Source organism: Corapipo altera, unplaced genomic scaffold (assembly GCF_003945725.1).
Source record: "Corapipo altera isolate COAL_440 unplaced genomic scaffold, ASM394572v1 94, whole genome shotgun sequence".
NCBI classification, from domain to species: domain Eukaryota; kingdom Metazoa; phylum Chordata; class Aves; order Passeriformes; family Pipridae; genus Corapipo; species Corapipo altera.
The window spans coordinates 1,110,097-1,136,655 of record NW_020884950.1 but is presented as its reverse complement, the minus strand read 5'-3'; the positions used below and the strand labels follow the sequence as shown (position 1 = coordinate 1,136,655).

The 26,559-nt window shown below is 46.1% G+C and overlaps 1 protein-coding gene across 4 annotated transcripts in view; it reads left to right on the top strand.

The window, feature by feature from the left end:
* The window catches only part of SERTAD2 (SERTA domain containing 2), a 79,801-nt gene that overhangs the window by 42,553 nt on the left and 10,689 nt on the right, over positions 1–26,559 (top strand). Inside the window, exons 2-3 of one of the 4 annotated variants that reach the window (XM_027663071.1) lie at positions 12,447–12,561; positions 14,609–14,766. The gene's annotated coding sequence lies outside the window, so the exon portion shown is untranslated. Of the gene's footprint in view, positions 1–12,446; positions 12,562–14,608; positions 14,767–15,206; positions 15,574–15,687; positions 15,979–26,559 lie in introns of those variants that run through there. The other 3 variants (XM_027663072.1, XM_027663070.1, XM_027663073.1) reach the window with 3 other exon arrangements.

Below are 26,559 nucleotides of genomic sequence, written 5' to 3'. Positions count from 1 at the left end.
GCTACAGTAAATGTAAAATGTTTTTAATTTACTGAGTACTTTCAGCCCCAAGTTGGGGACAAGGGGAGTAAAGGGGGGGAAGGGTTTGGTTTGAAGTTAATAAACCTTTTAAAACTTTTGACTGAATCTTTTATTCAGTGTTTGTATAACTCAGTTATCTGCTAGTTAATACCAGTACTTTTGATACCTCTCCAGAGCCAATACATGGCAAACCTTCAGCCCTGTTGGGTATTTGTGCTACAGCATATTTAATAGCCATGACAACAATTCAACAATTGTATAGAAGCCTCCCCTCCCTGTCTGAGTGTTGCAGGCACCAGAGTGTCTCCATTGGAAAACCCCTAAACACACAGTTTCAGCCAAAACTGGTTTAATGATAGTCTACTGAGAGCTTGACAGGCTTTTTCTTTTTTTTTTAAAAAAAAAGGGGCACTTTTTTCCCTTTCTCCCCCCCCCTATTTTTTTCTTAACTTCTTCGCCTCTTTTGTGAGAGCTGCCGCCAAAAAAACACAAGGCAAATTAAAAAAAATAAATTGCCTTAAATCGCTTAACAGGCTTGATGAGACAAAGCCTGGTGTGTTGGAGTGGCTGCAGGGAGCTCTGCGGCTGCTTTTGTATGATTTCAGAGGTGAATTTAGATGGCTGGAAGATAGATGGGTGCCAGATGCAGTTTGACACAGATTCCGGCAGCTGCTCCTGCGCGAGGTTTCATTAGCGGCGAGTCTGCCGGCAGCAGAGCTCCGGCGAGGCCCCCAGCGCTGAGCCGACAGCGAGAACACTGAAACAATACAATATTCGCTAAGTGATTTTAATCTGGGAGATTAAATGACACCCAGTTGGTTTCCCGACTTAGAAAGCCAACGCAGTGTAAAGCTGTTCGTGGCACTCGCTCTTACCCAGGCCCTTGTCACGTATGTTTACGTTGAGGGTGCTTCTCCGACCCACCCTCTCACCCCCCCCCATCCTGAAATGGGAAGAGGAGGGTTGGTTTTGTGTCGCAGTCATATTTTTCCATCCTAACTGTATAATGTGCTTTTAACTGCAACAGGAAATACTGGCCTCACTTCAACAAATGCTTACATTGGACCGAAGTGCTCGCGTGCTCCTGCTAAGCACAGGCGAAACTGTTTGAAAGATTAGGGCCACGGTCTGTAAAGAGAACGGCCTCCTTTTTAGTAAATGAGCAAGTCCCAAAATCAGGAAGTCATTGGTATTTACAGGCTTGGGCAATTGGCTTTGGTTTTAAGTGAACCAGTGTACCTCGATGGATGACTTGATAGAAATGGTGGTGGAGCTGCTCTTCTCCAGGCAGATGAAGTTTTATTTGTGGAGGGACACTAAAGTTTGGGATTTAGTGAAGGGAGAGAAAATGTAATCAAACTTATTTGCAATACAACCTAAGCTGACTGTGGCTAAAGATTCTTCTAGGGTGACTTCGTGGGACTTTTTGGGAACCCTTGCTGTGGCACACCTACTGTGTGGTTATTTGGGCTTTGTATGAACTTTGTGTATCTCTGACTGCTTTAGCGAGTAAGTCCCTGACTTAAAAAAAAAATGTTTTTCCTCTGGTAGTTCGAGAAAGTATATAGGGAAGCAAGCAAACAAAATTTCCTTTCTTATGTGCCACCTGAATTTTGCCTTTACATATGCAACTGCTGATGTCAAACTATGCTGTTCACTTTGAGTCATTTACCGTCCTCACAGTAAGCAAACAAACTAGCTTTTTCTTTTTTTTCCTCCAATAAATAAGCAAGTTGGATGTGTATGGGCTGCTGCCTTTCGATCTCAACCGTTGTTAGCTTGTGCCTGTTACATCTGTGTCTAGATGCCTTTGGTAAGTACCCCATGCATGGCTTCAATTAAGCTTTCTATATCGAGAAAGTATGCCTTAATTTATCAGGTTAAAGATATCTCTGTTACATCAATTTGCTCACAGTGTGTTGTGACCTAATCAACTGGGGATGTAAGCCATTTCATGAGGAGTAATTACTCAACAACAAAAAATGTCTCTCTTTCCTAATAGCCGTGAGTGAGTTGGCTAATTGGAATCCATTTCGGTAGTGGCAGGTCAGCAATCAGGAGGTGGCTTTCCTGGCTGGCTTCTAGGTGGGAGGGGGAAGCTGAAACACAGAGCTGTGGTTTCCCAAGGTCGCTGTGGGAGCTCCCCTGCCATTCGTATCCGTGTCCATGTGCTGAGAGCAGGGTGCCCTCACGCTCCCCTTTACCACTGATGCTGTGACACTGCTTGGTCGAAACCCTTCCCTGGATATTTTTGAGGGAAAGAATTCACGGGTGGGTTGGAAATGCCAGATCTGCTTTCAAAGACTTGCAAAAGAGTTCTGGTGGTGTTATTACTGGGGCTAGGGGGCTGCAGGGTTGTTATCATGTGACAGATCTTCTCTTTTGCCTGGCTAGGCCTTGGTCAGGAGATGATGTGAAGTTTTGGGATGATGGCTCGTTATCTCTCTACTTGGATTAACTTATGACAGTGACAGAGCAATTTTTGTTTTCAGTAATGCATCACTTAGGAACGTGGGCTGCCAGTCCTGCTGGAGGTGCCATGCTGAGGCATTTTAGATGACCCCACTGGTTGCTGTCCTGTTTTTCTACTTCACCAAGAGATAGATCATTGAGGTGGATTCTGATTTTTTTTTCCTCCCCTCCTTGGCTTCAAACCTTGCTGAGAGGGAGGTGGAGAGGAAAATCCTCATGAATTAACATTATTTCCCTGGTGGGCTTTGCTGCCATTTTATCTAATTACGCCTGCTGTTTTCCAGATCACATTGTAAGCATTTGCATGAAGGGGCTTTCACTTACCTTCTCAAGTAAATTAAATAACAGCCCTTAGGCTGGGCTGACAGCATAATGCATTTTCATGTGGGAGATCAACAGCTCCCATACCTTGAGATGGGAAATGCTGAAATGACAGGGAAGCTCTGTGCTTTTGTCTGGAATTAGGGCAACTAGACTGAGTTAGGGCTACGTTGAAAACGCCTGCTGCTGGCTCTTGGGATGTGTAGGGATCAGTAGGAAGAGAGGGACACATGGGAATCTGCAGAGGGCCACAGAGAACAGATTCGTGAGGATTCACAAGCTACGTGCAAGATGTGCAGGGAAGCCAGGGAAAGCAAGCCTGTTGTCAGCAGGTTTAAATGCACAGCCCTATTGGAAAGCGTGAAGGGATCTGCAAACCGTGAAAGATTGGAAGCCACAGACATAAAGCAAATGAGAGGTGCAGGCCCTGCCCTGAGGATGTTTACAGCATGACTTCGTGGATGAGGAAGGCTGGACTTGTGTTGAGCACTCTGGAAATCAAAACACATGGCCTTGACTTCCATTTCCACAATAAGACATCCCATAGTTTCCCTGCGCTTCGTTTCTTCAATTTGCAAAATGAGGCAGTAGCCCGTCTGCTGAAATGACAGTCTGCTGCTTTCTTTGACTGACCCGTTACTCCCAACGAGTATCCAGCCTCAGGAACTGTCCTCCTGCAGTGTTTCAGAGCTTCGTAGAGCCCTTTGTGATATCAGCCTCATGGGATGACCTGGTTCCTTCCCAGTCCTGTGTGTTATACATCAGAAATGTACATCAGCCCTTCCCTGGCTGTACTCACTCCTCCATTCCTTTGATATAGTTGAGAGCTGAGGAGGAGGAAAATGGATCAGAAGCAAATGACCATGAGCTCTTGATCAGCCCAGGCTTGTCCTGGCAGGAAAGAGGATGTTAACGGGAAGGCAGAGAGAGGAACTCCACCCCTCCCAACCTTTAGGCTTGGACAAGCCTGGGGTGGCCCAAAATTCTGGTGTCCCCTTGGGTTCCTTCTTTACAGGACATTTAAGTGTGGCTGAACTGGGGACATGCTGGCTGATGAGCTGCATGGCCAAACTGAGTGAGCACTTAGTGAGTGAGGAGGAGAAGTAGATGGACCTCTACAGCAAATAGGGAATTTAATCTCTGCTCTGGCTTGCTCATGTTGGTCATGAATGAGGGTCAGCAACAGGAGGGGCTGCTTAGCCTGGGGGGGGGTGTGTCTCACGCAAGGCTCCCACCACACACGTTTCATGTAAAGAAAGAAAGATCATATGTGGTGTCTTAATTCACTGTAACTCTGTCGTGACAGTGACCCTCTCAGGATCACACCTGTAATGTTGAAGTACCTTCTAGCTTTTGGTGCTAATTCTTTTCTCCCTGTGTCACTGGTTAGGGATTAAGGAAATCATGCAGATCACTAAGATCTGCTTGATGGAGTCTGCAGTGACTCACTTTTGTCTGTGGATCTTTGCTGAAGAAATGCAGTTGACTTGTTTTTCTTTCGAAAATCAAGTTTTCTGTTCCATCAAAACATAGTTCCAGGTTGAAGGTGGAGGAGAGCTAGAAATGTTAGTGCGATGGGAGTGTGTAAACACATTTTAACTTCAACGTTAAAGCATCTTGGCTCTTCCAAGTAACTAGAGAACTACTTTGCGATGCATTTCTGTGTCTGAGATGAATTTTGAATGCCAGCGAGATAATGAGATTTATCAAATAAAAAGCCTGTCTTTCACTTTGTTCCAGCTTGGCCTTATGCCTCAAATACATGGAGTTTAGCTCAGAAGCAGCTTGTAATTTGTATCACAAAACCACCGTGTGTAATTCATGATGGATGGTGGCCACTGGGTAAAGAGAAGTTCACAGTTGGGACGTGGTGACATTTGTGCTCGGTCAAAGTGACTGCAAAGGACAGGGGACAAGTGAATGGTCACTACAAAGTTACTGTGGGAGAGGCTGAGGAGGTGTTTGCCTTTATAAATCAGGGATTCAGATTTAATGTCAGTCGTTTTTTAGCATGAACGTGCATGATGCAATACACAGTGCTGCTTTTAACACGTATGGGGAGATGATTCAGGACTGATACAGCTGCTTCAGTGATCTGGTAGTATACATCCCATTATCATTATTCACTCACATTATTCACTGTTAGAAAGCTTTCTAACAATTCACGATATTTCTCAAGCTCTCATCCCCTCCTCTCTCTTTCTAAAAAAATTAATTTAATCTTATTATTATTATTCAGATTCCTGCTGTACACATCCCCCAAGCAGGTGGGAGGGGGAGTTGGTGGGTGATGACTTGGCTTTGTTGGAACTTCACTTAATGCAGGGTGGGGGCAGAGAAAATGAAGCTAAATTACGCAGATCCTGAAGGCACAGCAAGTGTGCTACATCACTTGTGAGCATGACTAGAACTGAAAATGAATCACAGCCTTGTTAGACACTGTATGTGTCAGTGCATGTGGGCAGAAATATCATTCAGCGAGAGAGAGAAAAAGACAGAGAGACTACATCTTTTAAAGTGTGCTGGTCCCACTGAAATCGTTGTAGTATTTAACCTAATGGGTGAGAGCTGGGAAACAGTGGGACAGCTGCTCTGGGATACTTTACCTCGTCAATTTTTATTCCTTTCTGAAAGTTCAAAAGGAGTCCAGACCTCTCAGCAGTGGCATCTCTTTTCTAAACCAGAAAAGACTGTAACTGTGAGTTCAGGTTTGCACCCACTGCCGAGGACTTTATAATACAACCACCAACTATTCTGGGCTCGATTTGAGTGCAGAGTTGCATCATGTTTACTGTGCGTTAGGAAGCAAATTTGATTTGCTCTTCCTGTAAACTTTTGGTGGTGCACATGCACATGAACACACAGCTACACACATGTGCACACTGAGCCAGTTCACATATTCCAGCTACAAAAATCCTTTCTGGAACTGCAACTCTGGTTCTTGCAGCTGTATAATTCAAACAAGACTAATTTCTAAAATGGAAATTGGTTTTACAGGTAGGTTGCAATGTGACAGAGCCATGTCAGGTGATTTGATGGAGAGATGCAGGAATCAGCTGGCCGCTAAAATCTGCTATATCCATGCTTGTGTTCCAGAAAATGCCACAAATGATAGCAACATTCCTCAAGAAGCTCTCCCACCTCCTGCAGGGACCTATCCATGGCAGCTAACTGGCAATAGCCATCTTAAAATTCCCTCCCTGGCACACTAAAACCACACTTTTTCAAAGCCAGATGGAATTAACCATTCTATTCTTTCAGGGAATTTGGCTGAGCATCTTTGGGTGTTGTGCTTGATGTCTGTGCTCAGTCATTGGCCCATGATGTAATTTAAAAGCTGATGATTCTAGACACTAACCTGAGTTTTTAAAAAGTGGCTGGAGATGTGTGGTTTCTCCTTCATCCCCCTCCCACAGACCAGGTGCTTTGTATTTTCTGAACATAAAGTGGTTTCTGAACGTTGTGAAGGATGTAAACTGTTTGCAGCTGAGAACACAACAGTGCACCTCCCCCTAAACAAAAAAAAAAAAAAAGGGGGGGGGGGGGAATATAACTCCTCCCCACCATCCTGGTCATCATGTGGCATTCCTAGATTGTCCTTACTTATTAAATGAAATAGGAAAAATGGGAATGGCTTGTGATTTTCCTACTCTTAATGTAACTTTTTCTGGGGAGAAAGGCAAGGAAGGGATCCATACTCGCGACAAGTTAAAAATAAGTTTTAATTACTTAGAGTAAGAACATGTTCTGAAAAGTAAAGATTTTGGACTTAATGTGCATGGAACAAAAGGCCGTTGTGAGCTATGTACGAGAGTTGCTGCGAGTTTGTATTCTGCCCTTTTTTTCTGTGGGAGTTATTTCCTGTTGTTGACTAGAGTTCTTTATTTAGAACCACCTAGCTACTGAATGACGGCTCGCTTGCAAGAAGAAAAAGTGTGATTAAAATTTTGCTAGGGCTTATTCCAAGATCTCCCCACTGCCATTTATTTAGGGGGAATCTTTGCTAAATGAAAGGAAGAAGAGTTCAAAACAACAAATGCATTTCCTTCTTGTTATTTTGCCCACATCAGCTGTGGCAGCGCGGAGGAAAAAAGTTGTTGGGAGCCTGAGGTCTTTCACCTGAACATCTCATGGAAGGCAGTGTTTCTCTAACAGGAGGTGGTTTGGGTTAGGTTGTTCTGGTTTTAAAACCAAAAGAAACCCATGAAATGCCAGGCTTCCCTTTTTGCTGGTAGGAGCAATGCACCGATGTTCTTTTCTCTGAACCCCACAACTAAGAGTGAGGAGTGAGCACTTGCACTTTCCCAGCTGCTCAGATGAGAAAGCGTTTCCTTTGAAGAGTGCTGCCAGCAAACAGAGGTTTCTATGTGCTAACCTGCTTGGGAATAGTACTTGGATATGTGTGTGGAGTCAAATTATCAGCACTTTGACACCTGCTTAACTCCTTTTGTTCTTATGGTTGGGGCTGAACATCCAGTAAGAGTAAAGGAAAATTGGCAGAAGAGCAGATTCAGGGGAAAAAGAAAAAAAAAAGAAAAACATTGAACCTGAAAGATAACACTATTGTTGTAGTAGGTAAGCAAGCAAAGCAAGTGGGGTTTATTATGACTTTTTTGCTTATCAGGAATCACACTAGGAATGTCCCTTGGGTGTGGATGATTAGAAAATGCACTGGGGCATGAGGGATAGCAGATGGACAACCATCCCTCCTTGGCTTGCCTGGCCCCTCGCTGTGAGCCTCTTGCAGAGGGTGCCTGTTTCTGCCCAGTTATTACAAATAGGCTGGTGCCTTTCTGTGCAGTACCTGGCTTGGTGGGCAGGTCCTTCACTCCGCAGACAGGAGTTATGGCTCAGGACAGTCATTGGCATCTTTCCTTCCACAAATGAATCTGGTAGAAACTGGCTTGTAAAGCTGAACCTCTGTAGGAAAGTGGATCTGTGTGGAAGAGAGGCGTTTAGGAGCCTTCTGCCCATCCCCTTTTTTTTTTTTTTTTTTTTTTGTGGTTGGGAGAAGCAGCAGGGGAAGGCTCTGTGATACACCTCATGTTATTTTCTTCTCCTGCTGCTGTCCGGAGAATGTCCTGGACTCAGTAGCAGCACCATCAATGGGGATAAAGCTCTTCCTCCTTGTTTCTTGGATCTACTCCTTTTCCTTGACTCATTCCCCTCTGTAATCCCATCAGGTCTGTTTTGCTCCCTCACCAAGCCTAAAATTTAAAAGAAACAACAACAAAAAAGGGAGAATTATTGCCACATGAAGCATCTTCTTCCCTAACTCCATACCATCCTTGCCCACGACATATCTCTTTTTTTTTTCCCCTATTTTTTTTTTCTTTTCCACCCCGGCGAATACCCACACATGCTTTGTCAGATGGGTGTGACCAGGCAGGAGAGCTGCCTCTCCCCTCTTCCAGACCCCCTGCCACATTTCAAGGACATTAGCACCCCAGAGACACCGTGGGAGGAAGAAAGAGAACGTTAAGAGGTGCGAAAGGAAGGGGAAGATGGGCTGTGATGATAAATGGTGAATTTTCAGCTTTTTTTCTTTGCCCTGTTGGTAGAACCTAAATGCTGGGTGGGTTTGCAGTGATTTAGTGTTTCATCTTTGCTTCAGAATACTAATTAGGTGTAAACCTTTTTTAGCCTTTGGCTAATGGTCACTAAAAATGAACAGCTTCCTTTAAAGTGAAAGAACATAAAAAAAGGTTACAGGAGAACCTAAATTAATTTGTGCAGTTCCTTTTTTCTTCAGAAAGATAAAATGTGTTTCTGACCGTTACAGGGTGGTTTTAGGTAGAGTTAAGAAATACAGACATGACCCACAGTCTGTTTACCTGCACATACAGTATGAGCTTCTGCTGACTCTTAGCCGTGCAAGCACTAGGGAATGTAGAAAGACAAAATGAATCATTACCACAGGCATAGTCACTAAAAGCATCTGATGTACTCATTCAGTCTTTTTTTTTTTTTTAATCTCCTCTTTGCACACAATCTACGAAATAACACATTTTGTGAAGGGTTAAAACAACTTGTGCATTCACTGCACTGACTCAATGAGTTCAGTTCTATATGATCTTCCATTATTTGTAGAGGAACAGAATGGCAGTGGGAGTTTATGCTGCTACATTTGATGTTCTTGTGCTAGGTTTTTTGCCAGCTCCTTTTTTTTTTTTCTTCCTCTTCTAAATTTGGCCCTGCAGATTCAACTTCTGTTTTATTGGGGTTTGTTGGTTTTGGCTTTTTGTTTTTTTCTTTAAAGAAGTGGTGTAGGTCACTCACTGTTTACTTAAAATTAGACCCTCAGAAACCTCTGTCTGAAAGGAGCACAGATAAACATTGTCTGTAAAGAATTTTGCACCTGGGACAGTCAGAGGAAGGATTTATCATTGCAAATTTGAATTACTTTGAAAATGCCTCTATCTTATTTGTTAAGCATTCCTTGAATCTAGAGGCTCTAAGAAGCTGCAGAAACTAGTTTCAAACAAGAGGCCCAAGCCCCCCAAACTGTGTAAGAGCATTTATGTGCTCTACAGGCTGTATTCCAGCCAGCAGAAGCGGCTCTAGAGGTGGGTGCATTCATTTAGATGTTGATGTATTAACTCATGTTTTCATGTAAATAAGGATTGAAATAGGTGGTTGTTGGCTTCTTTTTTTTCTTTTTTTTTTCTGGTAATGCATCTGAGCACAAACACATTAAACTCCAGTTGACATGGTTTTAAGTCCTGCATGACATATTGCAGTGCTCTGTAACACCCTGAGCCACTGTACATGTACACTCCACATCAACATGGTAGCCACGACACCATTTTGGTTGTGCCCTCCCAGCCCCCAACTCATTGCTACTGTGGTACAATGCTTTAATGCAACTAATCTGAGCAGGAACATCCACTTCTGGAAACCTCCAGTCACCGCACCGGTGGCCTCCTTTGGTCTGTCAAGCCTTTGGCGGGGTTGAGCAGTGCCAAACGTATTCCAACTTGCCCATGCAACCAGGCCTCTTTCAGGTTTCAAGAGTGCTTAAGAAGAGTGCAGGGGGCATGTGTGCTCCAGAAATTTATGTCTCCACGTAGAGCTTTGTAGGAGCAGCTTTGCTTGGGAAAAGGGTTGTAGCACGTGCAGCGCACACGGTAATCCAGACCAGTGGAGCTGCTCTCTCCTGGTGACCGAGGAGCAGGTGGTCCATCAGCACAAGGGACATGGTGGCGACCCCTGTATTAAAGCATGTGTGGCTTGCATGTTTGACAGCCCCATGTTGTCAAGGTTTTCAGGCTCATGTTGGGTTTGTGCTCAAGACTGGTGGGTGGCCCGAAGTCTTCTGGCTTGATTGCAGGGACATCTGTTTACACCAGTGGTTAATTAGGCCTGAAGATTGGCCATCTCTCTATTTTTCCCCGCCGTTTCTGTGTTTTTTCTTGATTAGAAGTCTTCCCTTCTCAGCTGTAAAACAGAGGCTTTGGTTTTATCTGCAGATTTTTTTCCCCTCTTAATCTACTGGCCCCAATATGAGATGAATATCAGGACATCAGCGTAGCCTCTCTCCAAAAAAGTAACCAAGTGTTCCAGAAAAGAATGACTTGTGCTTTTGATAGAGACTGCAGAGTGAGCACTGAAAGGGAAAGAAAAGCAGCCTAAAATGGTTTAAAACATGGTTCAGTGCAGAGTACAATTCACTGTGTCACAAGAAGCAAGAATGGAAAGGGTAGACTGTTTTAGGAGCCTGTGTGCCGTACAAACAGCACCAGTGTGAACAGTCTGGCCTGGGCCAGAAATGAAGTACATCATGCAGGTGACGCAGCCTGAATGGGATTTGGGAAAGAACATGGATTTTTATAAAAAGGCAAAAAGATGTGAGAAGACATACAGCAATGGTAGGGAGCCCAAACCCCTGTCAGAGGACAGTCTTTCAGCTGGAGCAATGATGATGCACACCAACAGTCACCAGAGAACTGGGAGTGCACAGGGAATTACAGAGGGAGGGAGTCATCTCCGTGCATGAGGAATGCAGCAAAACCTCCTCTGACTAAGCCAGCTAATGCACACTGCATTTTTTTTTCTTTCCTGATAATCCTGTTCCATAATATTTCCTTAATAATTTAGTATGTGAAGAGTAGCTCTTTTGAAAAGCATCTAAATCACCAAATCTTACTTTCAGAAGAAACCTTACTACCCTTGTCCTTCACAGGCACTGGGGATTTTTATTAGGCATGGCTATTTGAGAGCTATCTTGGAGTTAAGGGTTGTTTGGTTTTTTCTTAATTACTTAATGAATTTACCATGTGGCAGAACCCTTGGTACTGCCAAGCAATAGCTTTCTATTACTAGACTGTACAGGCCCAATCCTGTGTTACCAAAGCCAAAAGCAGTATTTGGGAACTGACGTTGTCATTGAAATCTGTAGGAAGCTTAGAATAACTATAAAAAAGGGGGTAGTTTCACTCAGAATATTGGTTCATGAGCTCCCTAGTTTTTTGCATCTCTGTTCATTTTACCCAAAGAAGATCAACTGCCCAACTGGACATATAATATATGATACTGCATTAGAACTAAGGCTGCATTTGGTCATACTCATTAATTAAACTGATTTCTCCTGTAGGGTTTTTTTTCCTAGAGAACTAACAGAGAATGATAATTAAGCATATTATGCATTCTAGGGAACGGTGTTTCTCCTACTGCCACAAAAACATTAAAGGAGAAAAACATGAACTAAAGCAGAAAATGAAAGGGGGGGGAAGAGAGCTAAAATTGGAGTGAGAAGGGGTGGAGCATTCCTTCCTTCTGTTTTAACCAGCTCCTGTGTGCCTTGGGACGTGTGGGGCAGCCTTGTTACAGTGGAAGAGTTGCACCAGCAAAAAAAAAAAAAGGAAAAGAAGCCATTGAAATCCCAAGGAAAGCAGCCCAGCTCACAAGCACGGGTCCCTCCCTGCTCGTGTACAGGTGCAGACCGCAGTAATGCCGCACCCTGGTTTTTTTACTGAGGAGCTTGTTTTTATCTGTGGCTGGGCCTTGCTGAGAAGGGCCCTGCTCTGGAGGGTCAGTACTGACCCCTGAGCTGGCCTGAACGGAGATGGCATGAGGTCCTAGTGGTATTTAATCATGCAGTGTGATTCCTTCTTACCCAGGAGACCCGGGTTGCTTGGTGGGGAGAGCACTGCTCGAGCAGCTTTGGCTGTAGGCAGGTCCTTTGTTTAGCTTTTCCCAAGTTACCAGTGCTGAGGGGGTCTTTATTTGCAAAAAGTTGCCTGCTCTGGGGGCAGCATTAGGTATTTACCTGCCAGCTCCTTCGTGTACTAAGGCAAAAACATCCAGGGAGAAAATAAAGTTTTGTTGTACAATTACCTGATGAAATCTCATAGTACTTGTGTGTGCTGCAATTAGAAAGAAAAAGGCCAAGGATGAAATTAGAAACATAGGAAGCAGTTCACTCCCTCTTTTTTTGAAAAAACGTGAGGGATGCCAACATTCCAGCACACCAAACTCTGCTGCTCTTTCCTAATTAGCACATGTGTTGATGGGCAGAGATTACCTGGCAGTCTGTAGTATTTCTAATGAATTGCCTATGAAGCCCATGTCTCTTCCCCCCTCCCAATCTTTCCAGTCTTTGATTTCTGTTCATTTATTTATTTATCTTCAAGGCAGGAGGGGTTTTGAATGATCTTCATGAGACTTGACCTCTTCAATCAGACAGGCTTTGACCATCCTTGCTCAAAGACAACGCTGCACTTAGACTATGCCTGTAGCCCACGTCAGGTCAGTACTGCTGCAGAAGAACACAGCTTGGTTCCTTCTCTTTTAGCATGTTGTCTTCATCTGTGAGCAGGGCCTGTGTCAAGCCTATGACTGCACAATTACATCTGCGCTGCTGCTCCCCAGGAAGCCCTTGTGTGCATCCTTCAGAAACGGGATGTGTTTTGGGTGGCTCCTCCTTGCAGACATGCAGACTTCCCCCCCCCACTCCTGCAGGCTCTGGAAACCTCTCCACACTTCCTAGCACAGTGTTCTGCAGCTCAGTTGCAGGCTGTTTCTCTGTGCTTACTAACATGTTCAGACAAACTGCATTTGGGTCTTGCAGGCACCTCCTGGTGAGGTTGCTCCAAAGCTGCAGAGTGGAGTTTCTTGGCCAGAAAGGTCTCGTTAAATCAGCTGCAAGGCCATGTGAGGAGCAGTCGGCAGGAGGAATATTCACCTTGCGTAGCCCAACCTCGTCCCGCCAGGACGGAGCCTCTGCTGTGTGTGGAGTGTAGGAAGGAGCTCTATTCCTATCGACCCGTATCGTGACCTATGCTCAGCTGAGAGTGCATCTGAGTGTGGATGCAGGTTGTACTAGTTGTGTCCAGAGGAACAATCTGAGTTACAGCATGACTATAAACTCCTGCCAAGAAAGGCCTGGGAGAGTTACGGTAGGAAACAGAAGGGGCGGCGAGTTTTGTCTTGTGCTGGTGTAAAATTGGAGCGACCTAACAAAGCCAGAGGCATTTAAAACTCATGACACAGGCTCAGGCTTTTTACTGCCGAGTATAACACGGCGAGATCAGGGCTGTGCATATCGGGCTGCTTATTTAGCAAATGTTTGTGGTCCTGCCTCTGGTGCCGGTGATAGCGCGCACACACCCAGGCACGGGGACTGTAAACCTGCTGCGGACTTTGAGCTCCGGAAGGCAGGCACCGCTCAGCTGGGTGCATCCACAGCGCGATTACGCAAGGCCAGATCCTGCTGTGTTACAAATCCGGCGTAAAGGAGGGCAGAATGTGGCTCTGAAATACACTGAATCTGACTTGCAAGTTTTACAGATATTCTTGGTGGGTTTTGAGTAGGCAGAGGCCAGCTGAACAGAGGTACCACTCAGGCCCCTGAAGAAGGTGAACCTTTTCCTTTTATTTAGCGATTTTATTATGACTCGTTGCAATTTCGGGAAGAGACTTGTTTCCCCCAAGCAGAAGGACCAAATTTCAGTGCCTTACTGCTGGAAGGTATCCAGCCAGGGGGAATTCTGGTTTTAATGTTTGCCACCGGCTTCCAGGCGATTCGCAAATCACTTGTCAAAATTTAGTAAACGGTTGGTGAATTGCTTTGCAGGTTGGTTCAGGGCTACCCCTGTGCTGCAGACACCCGATGAGAGAGCCCGGATCTCCTCAAAGGAATGGCTGATAGCACCGGTGGAAGGGGAAAGGTGTGCTGAGGCCTCCAAATTGGGAGAGTAAAATGTCAGTTTTTACTGGTGCCTTTTCCTCCCATTTTAGTGACTTCAGCAGAGTATTATTTGAAGTGCCTGGTGTTTAAATATCAGTTAGATGGGGATCTTTCCAATTACAATTTTAAGAATCCATAAAATCATCATTTAATCTCCTTTTATTTTGGCAGATTCACTGTTTGAATTGTTTGGACTAATTTTTCCTTTGTGGATTTTTGTTAGATACAATTTTCAGGTTAAGGAAGCCTTTCTTCTAAAAGTATCCTTCTTTTCCTTTTTGGTTTTCTAACTGAAAACTGAACTTAATTTCTAACAAGACCATCGTCTTGATTGATCACAAATCATTACAGATGGTTTTCAGCATAATGCCTAAACGAGTCATGATATTAATGACTAATAATCGCCTTTATATTAGGTCTTAAAGCTTTATTGTCCCGAAGTACAACCGGTTCAGTGGAACATGAAAGGCCGGAATGATGCGAGATGCCGCTGGGGCTGCAGCCAAAACTCTAAAGTGTTTGAATCGCCTTTAACAGGGGCTGGGATTACAGCCCCTTTCGAAACACAATCATTGAGGTGACTTAAAATAATCGTCTTCTTTCCAGGTAGCGCCTGGTGCCGAGCGCTCCCCCCCTGCCCCCAAATCTTCACGCGCTCGAACATCTCCGTTTGGCCTCATTTTTGTGCTTCGGTGGTATCTGCACAGCCCAAATTAGCAGCGAGGATTCCACGGACGGGGGCCGCTGCCTCCCTGGGCTCCCAGGTGAGCTGCCGGGGCGGGGGGCGGCCGCGAGCGCTCCGGGTTTTATCCCCACTCCCCCAAAGCCCCAGCTCTGCTTGGCCCAGCCGGGGGCTGACCGGGGGTGGTGATAGTGATGGTGGGGGGAATTTTGGGTTGTACCGGGACGACCTGGGGGCCAGCCCCGCTGGCCGAGCCCCGTCCCCTGGCCGGGTCCCCGCCACCGGATAGCGGGGATACTTGTCATATTTGCGGTCGGGGCGCGCTGGCACCATCCTTTGTGCCGGCCCGGCGCTCCCCGGGGAAGCCCCGGCGGCTGCGGGGGCCGTGCCGCCCGCCCGGGGCCGGGGCACGCGTGGGCAGCGCGGGGAGCCGCGGGAGAGGGAGCGGGGGAGGAGGAGGAACGGGGAGGGGGGGAGGGAGGACGGGGGAGGAAGGCCGGGGCCGAGGCGGAGCTTTGACGCGGTCCGGAGGGTGAGGAGCTCGCTGGAGCCGCCCCTGTCGTCAGTGCTGGCGGCAAGTGCTGGGAGCCGGGGCTGGTGCCTCCTCTTCCTCCTCCTTCCCCTCCTTCTTCTCCTCCTCCTCCATTGTATAATGCTGCGTGATCGCAGCCGCCGGGGCAGAGCGGAGGCTTAAATCCTCACGCCGCCTGCTCCTGCCTTCTCCTCCTCCTCTTCCTCCTCCTCCTCCTCCTCTTTTCCTCCTCCTCCGCATCCCACCCGGCCCCTCCCCGGAGCGGCGCGGCGAGGAGCGACATATGGAGCTGCTCTAGGGCGAGAGTTTCCGACCTCCCCCTCTCCATGCTTTAGTTCTCAGGTGGAGCTGCATGTGGTGAGTGGGGCTTTGGGGATGCGGGGGGTGGGGAGGCAGGGGACGGCGACACCCCATCACACCCCCCTCTGGCTTTCCGAGTCATCGGGGCTTGTTTTATCTCTACCTTTAAATTGGTGCCCGGGCAGAGGAGCTCGGGGCGGGGATCCTCCCCCTCTCTCCTCCGCGGGGAAGGAGGGGGGGGAGGCGAATCGTGCTGAGATGAACAGAGGAGGGGAGAGCGGCGGAGTTGCCCTTAAAATACGCCCCCTTCCCCGCCGATGCGCGGGGATCCCGGGCCGAAGCAGGTGCGGGGAGCTGGAATACACTTTTTTATCGAGGTGGCCGTGCCGGCCGCGACAGTGCGGCCGGTTGTGCTCTCCAGAGCCGGGCTCCATCCGACGCCGGGGAAGCGGCGCCACCGCGGTAAGTTCTCCCGTGCGCCGGGGACCCCCCGGAGCCGGGGGGCTGCAGCCTCGCCCCGCTTTCCCAGCAGGAGCGGGGGCTTCAGGGAACCCCGAGAAGTGTGTGCCGTGGTGCCGGGAGGGCTAAAGGGGCCTGGGGGAGACTTTCACTCCGCTGTGGCAAAGCTGACATATGGCTGGGCAGGACCCGGCTGGCCCCGCTGCCTGGCCCTTTCGGGGGTTGGTGGTAGGGCAGGGGATTAGCCTGTCTTTTCCCTGAGCGATAGCGCTCATGGGTCTTCCTTGGGAGCACCGCCAGCACGAGAAACGGGCGTTTGGGGGGGCTTTTGTGGGCAGGGTGGTTCATCTTTCGGAAGCGGTGGCGAAAAATATATTTATTGGGATTTTCTTCAGGGTGGGTGAGCGCTTGAAAAAAAAAAGTCTTTTGCGATGGCGCTTTGATTTAGAGCGTTTGCTGCTTTACTCGTGTCGGGATCTGGAAAGATGAGTTCTCCTTAAGCATGAAAATAGGAGTACAGTTACCTGCTGTCATTTCTTGCATTTTGTGAAGCACAGCTGGAAAACCCAGGGCCACTTTTGTTAAAAATCTAGGAGGGGGACTGTGTGCTGTCCAGTGGGCCCCTTGGTGGCTGATTTACGGTTATGGGTCTGCTGCCGGTGTAAAATAAAGCAAATCTGCCCATTTTATCTTCATCCGGTGGGGGTGGTGGGGGGGGACTGTCAGCTTCTTTACCCGAACTTCAGTGCAGCACGCCAGAGCTGTTGCGTGTGGCGGCGTGTGCTCAGACACATTCAAAGCTCTCGGGAGCAGGAAAGTCCAGGCTTTTTCATCTCGTGCCTGGTGCAGTCATCGGGGTGACTCTCGCTACCGTCAGTGGGTGCTGGATTTGGCCACCGTAGAACGTACTATTGCTCAAACAACGGTGGGAGGGGGCTTGGCTACCCCAAACACCAGTTTTATGCTTGTGTCTCTCAAATGAGGAAATATTTGCTTATGTGTGTGAGTAGAAACGAGACTTTCTGCCTTTTTATTATGATAATTTTAGGGGTTCATCTGCACAAATGAAGGTGCCCGTGTCTTACGGATTTCTCACAGGGTACAAAATTGACAGAGGCACCTCAGTTTGCATCCAAGTGCACAGGAAGCTTTCACGTGGTGAAACAAACCATAAAAATGAAAACTGTGTTTTCTTAAAAATTGTTGCTGCTTGTACTTACCTTGCTGTAGAAATTAGCCAGTTGATTTAGCAGGGTAAATTGAAAGTAGCCCTCTCTGGCTGAAGTTAAAATGTGTACATTTTTACATAATAAGGTGGTATCTTTGGAATCTGATTTAACATAATGAACTAGTGGTGGTGGTAGAGATAGGTGGAGGATTAGCAGTTTGTGCTGCCAGACAGGTATCTGAGAGCATGTCCTTGGGAATACTTCCATTGTCCAGGCTAGTATTGCAGCATCTAATATAACAGCTGGAGATATTCCCCCTTTCCTGACGGATCCTGCTTCTGTTTAAGTTGGTGGCAAAAACCACCCACTCCTTTTCTGCAGGAACTGGATTGGACTGCTAACGAATGGAGCTAGACTTTGTGCATATTAAAACACCACTTTGATTTTTGCGTCAAGCTGATTTCTTTTCCTCTGAAGCTGATTGAAAGCAAACAAAAAGAAACTTGATAGCCATAGGTCCTTCAAGTTTTGTCTGCAGACGAAGCAGTCTTAAAGAGCATTAAGTACATCTGTAGGTGCTGTTTTATTAAGAGTTGTAGTTGTATTCCTTTGTACACCTGCTTTTTTTTTTTAATGGGAAAGATGAAGTCTTGCAGTGTTTTGGTGGAAATAATAAGTATTCCAGGTGCTTGAGTTGTCTCCCTGAGAGGCATCAAGGAGTTTGAGATAATGTTCTAATAGCGAGGAAAACCTCAAATTTCATATTCTAAAATTGTTTTTGTTTTAGTCTCCACGAAGTACAGCAGATTTTATGCGATATCAGGTTTGAAGGGTTTTGCCATCATTTACGCTAGCTGCTTTTATTTTTTCAATAAATATTTCATAGGGAAAACATTTTTTTTTAGGAACTCTTGACTTGTTTCACGGTGATGTAAAGCACTCCTGGCACAGTTCATCTCTGGCAGTGCTAACACTAGACAGGTGATCCAAAATACTTGTGACTATTTTTGCTTTTATGTAACATCTTAAAGTGTAATCTGTCAAACAAGGAGAATGCAGTACTTTGAAAGTGTAAGTAGTCTTCTGGTGATCTACTTATAAGGGGCTGGATAGCAAGAGAGACACCTTCTTTAACTCAGCTTTATATGTGTAAGTGGCTCGTGAGGGGGCAGCTCCAGTTGCAGTGGTTCCTTAACATGCACACGCGCCCGAGTCAGTGCCAGAAACAGCAGCTTTCAGTTACCAAGTCCAAAGATCAGGAGCGTTCCAAAGGAGAGAGCAAGGTCCAGCTTCAATGTAAGCAGGTTGGCACTGAGCACAGATCTTTAGTGTTGATGAATCTTCGGCTAATTAATGGTTTGTGGAAGATGAAGTTTGCCAATCTGAGTACAGCACTCATTTTCTTCGGGGGATATAATTGCATGTTTTCTGCCACTTCTTTTGATTTCTAAACTTTCACCAATCAGAGAAGCTGTGCTGTCGTGAAGAGGTTGCCTGTTTTCTATAAATGGAGAGAGACCCTCAAAGTGTGTTAGTTCTTTATTTCTTCTATAAACAGTCAATTTTTGTGTTTGCTGTAGTGGAAGCTTCAGGTTTGTTCAGCATTACCAAGGCAAACACTATAACAAAAAATAAGATAACAATGACTGAACTGTTCAACACAAGTGGGGAAAGGAAGCCCTGTAAATGCTGTGCTAATGTTGCTGTTTGATGTGCTGAAGTCAAGCTGAAACTGAAGTCCAAAGCAAATGTGTGGCTGGGAGACAGCAGAGGTTTAATGGGAGAAACAGGCCTGGATGTGTCACAGGCCCTCTATCGTAAGGCTGTAGGGTGTTAAATGGGGTGTCACTGTGCAGAACAGAAACTGCACTGCCACGTTTGCTTCACCTATGGCTCCTGATGAACGTGTCAGACGCTGGGTGTCATTGCAAAGTGGCCAGGAGGAGCTGTGAAGATGTGCTGGCTGGGAGATTCCTCCAGCACAGAGGGGATTTTCGAGGTGGGGAAGAGCTGATGTGAGGGGCATTTCCAAGGGAGAGCTGGAGCAGTCTTCAGTGGCATTGGTACATCTTCAGATAGGGCTTGAAGTTGTGACTAGGAGCAAGAAGGCTTGAAAGGACCAAAAAAACCCTGTCAAGTCACTAGAGAGCAAGTTTTTGGTTTTCACGTGTCCCTTTGAGGGTGGAGGCTCAGCTAGCTCAGGTGAGACAGCAGCCACCACCACATCAGAATGACTGTGGATTCAGGCTGCTGCAGTAATAGTAAAACCATGCCCAGAGTCCTGCTTTAGGCAAGTTCAGACCACTGTCCTTCCAAATGAGGGGCCTGGTTCAGTACTCTCCCCTGTTGGTACATAAAATGGTAGGTGTTGCCATATACTGACTGAAGTTCACAACCTGTATAACATGATCAGTATTTTGAAGAGCAGTGGTCTTAGAGAGGAATTTCTCCTTAATATCACTCTAGAATTGCATTTTAAGTGGCACTGAATGACACGAGTCTCAGTCTGTGTAATTGTGAAGAGCCAAAGCCTGTTTACTTTGCATTCACACCATTAAAATGTATTGGATTTCATCTGACAGCTTGTTTCCAGTGAATTTAAAATAAAAATTGTATTCTTAATATAGTAGAATACAAAGAGAAAAGCGCAAATGTGGGTTGTTTTCTTTTAATTTTTTTTTTTTTTTTCTGAACTGGGCAGCATATGGAAGTAGCAGAAAAAAGAAGTTCCCTTTTCAAAGGAACCCTGAATTGGTGGAAAGATCTAAACTCGCCCTAAAACATGCTCAGATGATCTGTGACAGTTAAAACTGTTTTCTTGATCCCAGATTTTCCATTCCCCTCCAGAAACCCGTGTACTGTTTGATACAGACTCACCTTTGATGGAAATGTAACAATTATTACGGCTGTTTTCTTACAGTTTCTTACAGTAGCCTGTAACATTAGTCTTAAAACAACTCTTTCTGTTGTACCAGGCAGGCAATAAGGTTGAGTGAACTGCACTATAGAAAGAACCACCCATGACTGGAGGTAAACTATGCGGATATATGTTGGGGTGGAGGTTGAAAGGAGCGTGGAGGGCATATTTGAAGCAGACTGTGCAACTGCTATAGCAGGTCTGACTAGTTTGAGATGCCTAAAGGCAGCTTTGTCTTAACTTCAGGTAGCTGCAAAATGAAGTTTTAAATCCTAATTCAGTAATACATCATCATCTTCCGGTGCCTCCACAAACTTTACTTTTCATGTGTTTTTACAGGCACTTTTTTCTCCCTTGGAAAAAGGGTTTAGTAGGTACACACACACGTGCATGCATATCATTTGAGTATTCTTAAAATACACGTTTCATCAAGATAGGAGACTGGCATTCTGTGCAAACCACAGTGGGTTTTTGTTGGTGTGTTGGTTTTTTTTTTTTTGTTTTGTTTTTTTTTTTTTAAACACTGGTAACATTTTGCTTTCCCACTGTTCATGTGTGAGAAACCTCTTTATTTCAGCATTTTTGGCATGGTGTGATTTGTTGCTGGTCAGTTCTTGTGCCTGGCCCTATGTTGAAGGAGAGCCCCGGGCTTTTGTAGTCTGTGCTGTGGTCGGAGGGATTTTGACTGAGGTACTTTCTGCTGGCTGTCCCAGGGGCACAATAACCTGCTTAGGTTACCCTCCTGTGATCTGGCTCACTGTCTCCCCCTTACCCTCCTGTCCCATCTGTTTGGCAAAACTGGCTCTTCTAAACAACCCCTTCCTCCCCCAGCTAAAGTGTTCCACAAATAACTTGTGAATGAATAGAGGAGAGGAGAATATTTTCTGTGTGTGTAACACACAGTGTCAAGCTTCCTGTCCCTGCTCTGCTTCCCCTTGCAGGCAGGGGAACATATGTGATACATATGTGCTTGGGCAAGGACTTTTCTTTTAATTGTGGGGAAAATCAGTGTAATACTATCTTGGGCGAGGTGAATGGGGTTGTGCCTGACTGAATATGAAGTCCAGGACATTCAGTTACCTGAGCTGTTCTCCTTCTGTGTTTTCCACTCCCAATTTCCAAAGGCTTATTTTGTGGTTAAGTTTGTTTGTTCCGTGATAATTGACCTGTACTAAGCATGCTTCGAAATACAGATTTAATACACATGTTGTCAAAATATGCTGTTTAAAGGGTGTCCCCATCTAAGCTTAAATGACTTACTTGAAAATGTTTAAATTACTATAGAAATTACATGGATCCCGTGGTGGCTGTTTTTAAAGAGCATCACTTTTGTGTAGTAGTTTTTATTGTGAAATCAAGCAGGTGTCTTGAAAAATGGAATGTCTTTCCTCTCGAACTCATAGCTATTACAGGTTGAGAATAGTTCAAGGCTGGCCAAAGTTCCCTTTAATCAGTTTTCAGAAGGCTCCTTCATGGGACATGAAAACATATGCTGTATTTCAACAAATGCAAGAGCTTTAGTACACTGGATTGAAAGGCCAGTGTTATTATCAGTGCTAACATCATTTAACACCATCTTAGCAAACTTTCATGTCAAACTTTACCTTTTTTTTGTTTGTTTTGTTTTCACTGGCGGTAGAGAAATGTTCAACAGCTTTTTCACCTCTTTAAGAGAAAGTTGTGGGGTGAGTGGGTGCTATTTCACAGAATACTTGTTTACAGGGCTGTGTTTGTTTCATTTAAGCAAAAATGTTGAAAACAACTCATATGCTGTTATAGCTGCTATAAAAAATTCCAGGGAAACACCTTTCTTTTCTCCTCTTCTAACTCTCAGTAGTGAGAAACTGGTTAGCAAATAAAATCTGCAGCTAAAATGACTTGTCATTGTGGGGATGTATGGTGCATTTTGCAGTATATATCTCTTCAGAGGTGGGGGTTTTTTTCCTCCTTCTTCCCTCCTGCCATTCGCTGCTTTTCAGTTTGACTGTGATAATTTATTCAACACTGTTTTCAGAGCAATAACCTACTTTTTGGCAAATCATTCAGTTCTTTTCACAGTCGTGTGGGTATTGTTTTTCCCCCGTGTGTTTATTAAGGGTCTGTGACAAGGGGGAAAAACAAGGTACCTTTGGGGAAGAAGATGCTGTGATAGGATTCAGACAAAGTAATTATACATAGGTGAGAAAAACTCTCTCTCCCTTTATTATGCACAAAGGGGTCTCGTCTCTCTTGGATGCACACACAGTCCTCATTAACCTTTGTGGGAATTATGCACATCCAGTGAAGATGGGTCTACAATTGCTAAAAATATCAGCTGGCCCGTGACGTGCACGTGCCAATGGAGATGTCTTGTACAATGCAACACAGTGTTGCCGTAATCCATTGTTCCGTGCGACAGTGCAGGGGAGGAGGGAGGTACAGCCAGGCTGGCTATTTCATCATTCTCCCTCAGAGTCTGACCAGTAGCATCTTGTCATTACAGGCGTGTAATTTTAGCAGTGAAAAGGGAGTGTGTGTGTGTGTTGGGGTGTGTGTGTGTGTGTTGGTGTGTGTGTGTGTTGGTGTTTCCTAGCCTGTGTCACTTTGTGGTGGCTGTTCTAACTCTCTCAGATTGCTTTTGAATTTAATTTACAAGTGTGGTATCTCTTTTTTAGCCAGCACTTTTGCTGTGCCGGTGCCTGCTGGCTCTGCAGTGGGGAGGAGTGGAAGGCAGTCAGCCCTGGGCTGAATTGGGCCCTGGAGCAGTACACAGCCATCTTAATTGCTGCTGCTCCACCTCTGGAAGAGACGATGGGTCTGGTTCTCCCGGCACGGAGCTGTGTGCACTGGCTCTGGCATGGTTCCTCATCCACTGATGGGGGAATTCATCATGCTATGGCCTTGCTCGTGAGAACAGCATCTCCTGCTTCCGTGCAAGGAGGGCCCAGACTGCCACACTTGGGGAAAGAAACAGTGATGTGATGTGGAGCCAGGAGGAGCTGCTTGGCCGATCCCAGGGAGGCTTGTGCATAGAAGCCCTTGAGTATTTTTGGGGTGACAACAAGCAGAGTTTGCTGAATAATTAGCTAATCATGTAGTAAAGTCAGAGGATCTGGCTGTGCTGTGCCTGGTTTGCTTGACTGCAGCTCTGATTTCCTGCTGCTGATGCCCAGGTGTGTGAAGCAGCTCCCAGTCCTTGAGCTTTTGATACCGGCAGAGAGCTGCTGAGCCGGTGTGTACACAGCACAATAGAACCTGATTCACACTTGGCAGGCCTGGCTGCTGCCTTAACACTGCCACATGGAGACCCAAATTTCAGAATAACCTCACCTGGACTTCTTTTGGTGGTTCTTTGAAGCCCAGAGTCTCAGCTAAGCTGAACCTTGGGGAGGAGGCTCCTGTGTGGTGGCATAGGCACTGTGACGGAATGTGCAGCCATTCTGGGGAAGATTTGGCACAGAGGTGACCCAAGGCGAGGGCAGCTTTGCCATCTTGTTGAAAATCCCTCTCCCCTCAGTAACTACAGCTTAATAAAGCAGCTCCTGGTACTGGGAAGGGGAGACTCCTCCACTCTGATCTACCTCAAAGCAGGTGCTGCCAGGGTTGGTGGTCAGCAGGGCCGTGCCTGCACCAGGCCTGTGAAGAGCTGAGGCAGCGTTCGGAATCGTAGAGGGCTTGTTTCGTAAAGCTTCCAGTTAAGGACAAGACCAAAGGAGGGCAGGTTGGGGGCTTGTTTGCATCTTTTGGGTGCTGTTGTTAAGGATGCCCATGGGAAGTCCTGTCTGAAGCAGAACATGTGAGAATTGACATTTTGGCTCTGAGATCTTTGAGACAGAAGTTACTTTTGCTGGGCAATCCAAACCTGTTCTTTTTTTATTTCCAATAAAGACAACTGCCTTCCTGTACGTGAATAAAGCCTATTTTGAATAAATGTTTTTTAGCCCCGGTGTGTTACCCATCTAAATCCCCCCTCTTGCTTCGTACTGAAAAGGAATTGTCAGAGTTGCTGAGGGTTTTACTCTTGCCTTCAGCCTCAAGTGGTTTGCATGTGCCTTGCTAACTTTCCATGCACAGAACCTGTGCAGTCTTGTTCACCTTCTAGTTGTGCCAGGGTAGTCTTTAATGCTTTAACGAGCTAACAAGTGCTCCTCTGATTTAAACTTGCATTAAGTTCTGCTACCCTGATAGAATTCCTAATATTATAAACACCCTTAATAACACGGCTGTAATCTAGAAAACCTGCTGTCCTTTTTCCAAACAATTACTTAATGAGGCAGTAATTTATTCTAGGTTATATTTATTGGAGCCCATTCCAGCTTTATCAGACATACTCTGTTTGGATGTGTGCAGTTAGTCAAAAACATTAAAACTGCTCCACTTCTTCCAGGGGAACATGTTACATTTAGCAAACTGACAGCATTAGAAACTGTTTCCAATTTAATAGAAGCATATGTTTCCTGCAAGACTTTAACACACTACAGAGATCGCCTTAGACTGCGGCTTTGCCTTTTTTTAGCGCGCTGAAAAGGAGCTGGAAACTGAAGGCAGGAGCAGAGTTTGTGTTTTTTGGTTGTTTTGCAGAGCCTTCTAGCAGGGCTTCAGCAGCTGGAAGTTAAGGAAACTATCAAGAAAGTGGTGTGGGCGGCGCACGCAGAGCTCTCGCTCCAAATGCAGTTTCTGATCATGAACAAACAGCAAGAGCTTGCTTTGCCCTCTGGGCCTCAAATAGTACAGTATGCAACAAGGGAGAGCAGGCAAGGCACGAGGATGGAAACAGTAGGATCAGATTACAGTTTCAAAATATCGCTGGAACACGTTGGCTGGCGTTACACTATTGACTGGCTTTATAATTGCATTGCTTATTTGCTAGGGAAGGCTTCACCTTACTTTCTGATTAACATGGACACTCCTTCGGGGACCTGGGGACTCCAAGCTCTGAGTATCAAAGTCAAACCCCAGGAGACCTGCACGACTTCAGATGCTTCTCAGATGAGAGTCTGGCAAACAGGAGTCAACAGAGGAAGCTCAGAGGTCTCCCTGCACAGTCCTTAACTAATTCCTACTTAGATTAGCATCTGAGAGTCACCCACAGTGGTTTTCCTTCTTATTTTGATTTTAACTTGAGACTAGAGAAGACGCTGTCACTCACCTGGCTCTCTGCACAGTCTTCACTCATAGGCGTCTAAAGCAGGGGTCTAAGGCTGTGTGGGGAGAGGGAAGCTGCCTTTCTTGCTAAATGCAGGAGTGAGGTGCTAAGGAGCTTTACTTGCCTCTCTGTTTCTTCTGGAAGAGCCAAGGTTTACCCACCACCACAGGAGATGGGAGAAGAGTTGGGTCCCTGTAAAATACACATGAGAAATACCTGCCACTCACTGTCACTGCTGGCACTGACACTCTTACAGCAAAGGCTTGCAAACATAATAACAATTCCCTGTACTCTGGAAGCACAGAGCTACCCAGGAGGCCAATTTTTTTATATACTCCAAAGGAGTTTTGTAAGTGCTTATTAAACCTCACTCAGTTAAAAAAAAAAAAAGGCAGTTGGGGCAGCCAAAATTAATGTAAGATGTATCAGGGAAAAACAAACCTTGTAAATGGGGAATGCCTGAGCCCTGGGTCTGGTGAGGACAGACACCCCAGCACAACTCCATTCCCTCTTACCTCTCTTCTGGGGTTGGGAGATTTGTTTTTTAACTCACATGTGACATGAGACCCAATTCTTACCAGGCAGCAGTTGTCAGGAGTCCTTTCTAGCCAGGCAACATGGATGCAGTACACTCCAATGAGTAAAATCTGCATCAGATCCCGAGGAACAGCCTTGTAGAGGAAGAAGGATGCCCCCCCCTCCCCACCCCCCAGCCCTGGCCAGTGTGTGTACACAGTGTGAGCCAGCTGCAGCACCGGGAGCGTGGCCGTGCAGCACTGCGTGGTACATGCTGTCCCAGCTCCCGGGGATGCTGCCGTGCCAGGATTTAAAGACTCTGGTGTCAACAGATGAAATCCCTGAGGAGGGGTGATTTTCGTGGTGCTGTGGCTGTCGCCTCTGAAAGTCCATGCTGCTTATTTGCTCCAGTCCTGGAGTTAAACCTTGTCATCTGGGTTGTTCAGCTTTCCTCCTTTTTAGTGAGGCTGGGAGGTGGTGCCAGGTTTATACTGGCCTTCCCCTCTACAGTTTCTTTCCCTTTCTAACTTTGAATGGGAGGAGGATGCCAGTGCTCTCAGAAGGCTGGGGCAGGTTTGCTCTGCCTTGCCAGGATCCTGCAGGCCAAGGGGCATCATTCTGTGGTGGGTGAGCCCATGGTCCTGCACTGACAGGTCTTCCAGAGATCTCTCTCTGTCTCTCTCTCTCTCTGCTGTGACCCTTGGGGATGGGGAGAGAGAGGTTTACCTCCCTAGCTCTATGGGACAGATACTTTGAAGTCATGGGTTACAAGTTCAGGTGGTCCCTCAGGCTGGATCTAGCAGCACTGAAATACCTCACAGCAGCTCAACCTGACTGTGTTAGCTCAGAGGATCTGG